Raw genomic sequence first — 6686 nt, forward strand, 5'->3', positions numbered from 1 at the left:
GGGGGGGGCTCAGGGTGGGGAAGGGTTGTTTAAACAAATATTAACTACCTGGAGTGCTGCTTTTTTTTTTTTTGCACATTGAATGTTCTTATCATAAACCCACTGGGAAGGTTACCAAGATTGAGTTTGTCTCCAAACTCTCTGGGAAAAGCTGTCAACGAATCATGTTTTCCCTATCATGTCTTCAACCCAGCTTCCTGTAGCTCAGAACTTTTTCACGTTGGTTGTCAGAAAATCAGCCAAAGACATGCCCGGCAACTGCAGACCATATGCTTGATTCAGCAGATCTGAGCGGTGCCCTGGGACTCTGCAGTCACCCTTATGAGCTCACACAGAGATAATTCAGAATGAAGCTTGAGAAATCCTGATGGAGAGCTGCCAAGGCCACAGCTCACCAACACTTGATCTGCACAGATGCTGGTGCTGGGGACCAGCAGCTCAGTACAGGAGTGCAGGTGCTATGGTCAGGGTGCCAGAGAGATGGTGACCTCCAAATGACCACTTTCCATCTATGGCCAGAGTCCACGCTGGACCAGATGCCCCTGCCCTCACCATCCGGCCCCACCAGGAAGGCTCACTAACCGCCACCTTCCCTCCTGCAAACTCCCTGTACCTTCAACTTCTCCTCCAAGGACACCTGGAGCAGCACTAAAACAACATAACCAGGAGTCACAGCTGGTCAGCCAGTTAAGGGATCAAATGGAATCCCACAAAATACTCGGGTTAATCCAAAAGAAAGCAAAATCCAAGACCAGCTCTTAGCTCAGGGTGGCCATGTTTAAGGGTCTCCTACTCAACAGATCCAAGCTAAACCCTGCGGCCTGGCTCCCAAAGCCATCACATGGTCTCACCCACCCACCCTACACCCGGGTCTTCAAAAATAAACTTTCTACTCTCATTGAACCAGTCTCCTGTGTCCCAAGAGCAGGAGTGGAAATGGGGGCAGAGACGCCACATCTTTCAGGCCAGTAGGATGCAGCCAGGGGCAGGCTGGCCTCTCTCCCCTCTTTGCTAAATAAGCCCTTTGGGCAGGGTGGTGGTGGGGTGGTCCCTCTGCCCACTTAGCCACAGCTGCTTAGGACCCACCCAAGGCCCTGTCTAAGACCATGTGTTCATGGGAGCTGTCCACAATCCCAGCTGCTTACAGCTCTCCTCCTTGATGTCCATTCTCACGCTGGGTGCGGCCCAGCTATACCGCAGTGAAGACGGCTCTCTCCAGCTGTGGCCCATACCACCTGCATTTGCTGATGTGTCAAAATGCACATCTAGAGTTATTTTTTCAGATGTGCATGCCACATTAGCCTAACTGTGTACTTGGAGGCACCAAGGCAGACTCTAATCAGACGGGTACAAGGCAGACTCTGATCAGATGCGTACCAAGGCAGACTCTGATCAGACGGGTACAAGGCAGACTCTGATCAGACGGGTACAAGGCAGACTCTGATCAGACGGGTACCAAGGCAGACTCTGATCAGATGGGTACCAAGGCAGACTCTGATCAGATGGGCACCATCTCATCTAGCAGAGCCCCAGAAGCCCTGCAGCCATGTTCTGAGTTGTGAGGATGACTGGAGCAATTCAAGTGTGGTTCTTCCCTTCACGTGGGAATAAAAATATTCCTGAAATGTTTTTCAAATCAAAATTTCAAGGCCAGGCGCGGTGGCTCATGTGTGTAATCCCAGTACTTTGGGAGGCCGAGGCGGGTAGATCACTTGAGGTCAGGAGTTGGAGACCAAGCTGGCCAACATGGCGAAACCCCGCCTCTACTAAAATTACAAAAATTAGCTGGGTGTGGTGACATGCGCCTGTAATCCCAGTTACTCAGGAGGCTGAGGCAGGAGAATCTCTCGAACCTAGGAGGCGGAGGTTGCAGTGAGCTGAGATCATGCCACTGCAATCCAGCCTGGGCGACAGAGTGTAACTCTGTCTCAAAAAAATATAACAAATAAAATAAAACAAATAAAATTTCAAACAACAAGGAAATGTGAACTATCTAGCACTTAGTTTCCTGGAGAATAAATTCACTAAATCTCCTGGGCCCAAAGCCTTTATCCCTTAGAATAAGTTAGTTTGCAGAACAAATATTAGTAAGATGAAAATAAAGAGGCTAGTTTAACTCTTGGTGGGATATGAAAATCCAGTTTAATAGACTGCCAAGTTACCACTGAAAAGCCTGCAGCATTTTTGCTCCACGGTGTAAAATGAATGTTTTCTGGCTGCTGGTCAGCAATGGATAAATATTGTGGAGAAATAAACGAAACTCAAGGAATGCATTCGTTTACCTACAAAGGTATCTGTGCCCGTAAAAGAAGGGCCTACCCAAGTCTTTTTTTTCTTTCTGGCATTTCTTGCAAGAAAGCTGAGAAAGAATAAACAGGGGGTCCATAAACTTTGATTTTGGGAGGACAGGGCTTTAACACATCTTTGTTCTGCATGGTTTTAATTGTAACCGTCTACATCTATTGTTTTTATAATTTGTAAAGTATCAAATAAGGGGAAAACTCCCCAAAACCATAGTTTGCTGTTTCTATCATTTTAAAAAAGTCCTTGCTCCGAAGAACGTAACGGACTCAAAATAAAATCTGGGCACATTTTTAAGTAGAGACCATGCAGAGAAAAATTAAAAATTAAGCTCTTGATGAAAGGCAATGGCAATGAACGTTTAACCTATCTCTGTTTTACATAGCAGAGTAAATTTCATTTTGTGTGTCTTCTGAATGAAAAAGGAATTTGTCAGCTTTCCTGAAACACAGGAAGGCTGTTCAGCCCCGTGGAAAGCCACGCAGCCCCACTCGCGTCCACCAGATGGCGGTGTGTCACAGCTGCAGGGGCCAGGCCCGGACAGAAGCTGCAGGCAGCGGAGCCCACCTTAACAAGCCCACTTTCCAAAGCCCTAGCAGAGCCAGGTAAGGAATCAGGTGTTGTGTTTCATCTTGACATAAAGCACAGCACTTCCTCCCTAAAATGACTAAGAAATCTAAGACAGGACAGGATTGTAAACACTGTCACAGTCACTGCATGGCATGGTGTGGGGACCCGGAGGAGGTGGGCATGGTGCAGACAGGGGTCCAGAGGACACGGTGGCTGCAGGCGGTCCAGGCTGCTCTGCTCACCCACCCTAGCCCAGGACGGGAAAGCACCGGACCCTGCAGACAGTGGCCTCCTGCACGGGAAGGGCAGCAGTGCTGCACACATCGCAGCCTGTTAGCTTCATGACTCTCGTATTGTGAGTGATGCTACACATTTCAGGTCAGGGTGAAAACTTCACACTAACAGGTTTATAAAGTATTTGTGTCATATTTTATGGTCACAGCTGAGTGTATACAAAGACATCATTGAAAATCTACTGGAAACAGTCACTTCTAAAACACGTCTGTGGAAGTTTAGTTTACATCAATTTTCCTTTCAAAAACAAACGCTTCAAGGAGCACATTAAATATTTTATTAATTCCAAACTTCTAACATTGTGTCTAAAGGAGTTTACTATCTAGGCTCCTGTACACACGATGCCTGGTGAGGCTAAAATGCCAAGTTTTCCATGTTCCAGCTGCCTGTCCATTTTCCTAGAGAAAGAATATGTGGCACCTGTTCACGTACCCAGAGAGACCCTACTCAAGGGCCCAGGTACAAAAAGAACCTGTCCCCAGTGTCCAGCCAGGCAACACCAGACTTGGGTGGAAAAAGGGATCACTGAAGCAATATCCTTGTGAGGTCCCTCTTGAGACACAAACTAATAGCAAACACTGCTCAGAAAACACTGATTTTAAGGGTAAATTTCCTTCACATTTAAATGATAGCAGTCTATCATTAGGGTGACAGTTTTTGGTTACAAATCCATAATATGTACTTTAGCCTGAATGACTTATCTTTGAACTCTGATGTTTACAATTCAAGACCCGTTTTTCCACCTGGTCCCTGCCCCTGCCTCTCTCTGTGCAACAAAAAACATGAGTCAAAATAGTGTTGTTTTTCTAGTTCAAACGGGCAGAGATCTGAGTTCATTGCTCCTGTTTTCTCTGAGTACACAAGGGAAGATATCGACCCGGGCTCCCCTCGGGACATTACTGACACAGAAACATGGTGGCTTTGCCAGGTTCCCAGTGGGATTCTGGGGCCTGGATGACCCAGACCTGTTGGCTTCACCAGGTGGAGTCACTCTGCTTGGGTATGGCCCAAGCCTGCGCCGTCAAACCTCCGGATTCCAGCTCTCTGGAGGCACCTTTGCCTCCCCTCACAGCCCCGCTGCTGGGCTTCACACCATGTGTGATCACCCAATGAGCTTCCATCTGCCCCCTGTCCGTGCGTCCCATGAGGGCGGGGGCGAGTCTGCATTTCTCATACAACGGCCCTGTTTCTGGAACATTCTAGGTACTCAATAAACAGTGAATGAGTGAAACACAACTTCCTCAAGGAGAAGATCCTGGCCATGCTGGAGAGGAAGAAAACAGTTCATCCACAGCATGGACGAAGATGAGAATGAGGTGAGAACAGTATTCTATGTCTGTCTTGACATGGGGCCGACGCCCTCTCTGCTTTTCCAAGGACCCTGCGAGGACCAAGTGGGTGGAGAAAACTTTAGGTCTTGACCCTGGTGGTGGTCTCTGGACACTGAAGCATCTTCATTTTCTCGAAGTGGGAAAAGCAGTCACTTCCTTCTTTCTGGTTACTACTGCCCTTAAATAGCACTGCCCTCCAATAGCACTGCCCTCCCTCCACCCCTCGGGGGGCACCAGCCCTCCCTCCCCTGTAACGGGCGTGACATGCTCACCTGTGCACCTGTGTCTCCCAAACCCAGGGCGGGACTCCCTACAGAGCCTACAGGGCTGACCCTGTCTGACTTCACATTTTTCTTGTCCTCTGTCCTCACTCATACTGGCCCTGGATACATGTTCCTGATGAAGTTCCCGGCCTGGGAGCATTTCCCATGAGCTCTCACTACAACAACTGTATCCCATCCCTGGCTAACCCCAGCCAAGGAGAAATAAAGTAACCATGTGTTTTTGTTTTGTTTTGTTTTGTTTTGAGACAGAGTCTCCCTCTGTCGCCCAGGGTGAAATGCAGTGGCGCGATCTCGGCTCACTGCAAGTTCTGCCTCCCGGGTTCCCGCCATTCTCCTGCCTCAGCTTCCCGGGTAGCTGGGACTACAGGCGCCCGCCACCTCGCCCGGCTAGTTTTTTGTATTTTTTAGTAGAGACGGGGTTTCACCATGTTAGCCAGGATGGTCTCGATCTCCTGACCTCGTGATCCACCCATCTCGGCCTCCCAAAGTGCTGGGATTACAGGCTTGAGCCACCGCGCCCGGCTGTTTTGTTTTTTTCTTTGTTTTTTTGTTTTTGCTTTTTGAGGGAATCATGACCCCTCTTTCCAGGGGAGGCACAAGAAGTTTACATGGCCAGCTAGATGTCCCAAACCAGGAATGAGAGCTGTGACATTTGAACCCGGGTTCTGAAAATCCCTGCCTCAGAGCACTGCCTGCTCCATGTGACCCCAAGGAAGGCCAGACTGGAGGGTCATTCACCTTTGCCACCACGCTTACTCCAGGCCCTGCCCAAGACCTGCTGCTCGTGCCTCCCAGGTAGAAGGACCGGCGAGTCCCATCCAGGCCCTCCTGGCTTCTTCCCATCAACAAGGCCAAACACACCCACTAGCACTTTCTGTTGTCCCAGGAGATCCAAAATACACCAGCAATGGTGTTAATGTCCCAAGACGGAAAACAGAAATGGAGCCTATTCAGTATAAGAGGACCATGAGTTTTAGAAATTATGGAAATGAGCTAGCTTAGTTCTGTCTCCCAGGCTCTCTTCAGATACCAGGGATGCTGCCTGTACTCACCGTTCTTCTATCCTCCACACAATCAACCAAGGGATACCATAACCACATCCCCTAGGGAACCGCCCTGCACTCTACAGACACCCCTCTGCATTCTAAGAACCACATACAGGAGGTTTCATCAGATGTGGGGTCCCCAACCAACATAAGGCACCCAGGATGAGGAAGGGGACAGCCCCGTCCCTCACTGCGGGACTGACCTTTGTTCCCTAAGTGTGCCAACTGCCCCGCAATCAACTGACCTTTGTTAGTTGAGCAATTGATTCAGGGAAGGAAGAGCAGATATAAGGAGATCACCCACCCCCATCAGGTCCCAGGACGCCCAGGAAGGCTGAACCCACATCTCTCTGTTTATGATCATCTACTACACCTGTGAGTAAATTTTCTGCAAATTTAGAAAACGCATGACAAAGAAATTTGTATCATTTCAATCTCTTCAGTCAATTTCATATGACAAAGAAATTTGCATCATTTGAATCTCTAAGTGGCTATATTGAGCCCTGTTATTTTGTGACCTCATCATATGATTGAATAAAGACAATGCTTAACAAAATCCAATTGTCATGTCTCACTGGAACCAGACAGAAGGAGGGCAATGGAACCAGGCGGAGGGTATGGAGGGCATTAAGGGTGTTTGCGATTCACTGAAAGTAAAGCCACAACATTCTTCTGTCAATTGTAAATACTTGTATTTTCTTCTCTTTTCCGTTTTTTTGAGATGGAGCCTTGCCTTGTCACCCAGGCTGGAGTGCAATGGTATGATCTCGGCTCACTGCAACCTCCGCCTCTTGTGTTCAAGTGAGTCTCCTGCCTCAGCCTCCCAAGTAGCTGGAATTACAGGCATGCGCCACTACGCC

General features: G+C 48.5%; 1 protein-coding gene across 5 annotated transcripts in view; it reads right to left on the bottom strand.

Annotated features, from left to right (window-relative positions):
* Window positions 1-6686, bottom strand: part of LRRFIP1 (leucine rich repeat (in FLII) interacting protein 1) — a 96612-nt gene that overhangs the window by 39841 nt on the left and 50085 nt on the right. The window lies entirely within an intron of this gene.

This window comes from Colobus angolensis, unplaced genomic scaffold (genome assembly GCF_000951035.1).
Source record: "Colobus angolensis palliatus isolate OR3802 unplaced genomic scaffold, Cang.pa_1.0 Scaffold82, whole genome shotgun sequence".
NCBI classification, from domain to species: Eukaryota; Metazoa; Chordata; class Mammalia; order Primates; family Cercopithecidae; genus Colobus; species Colobus angolensis.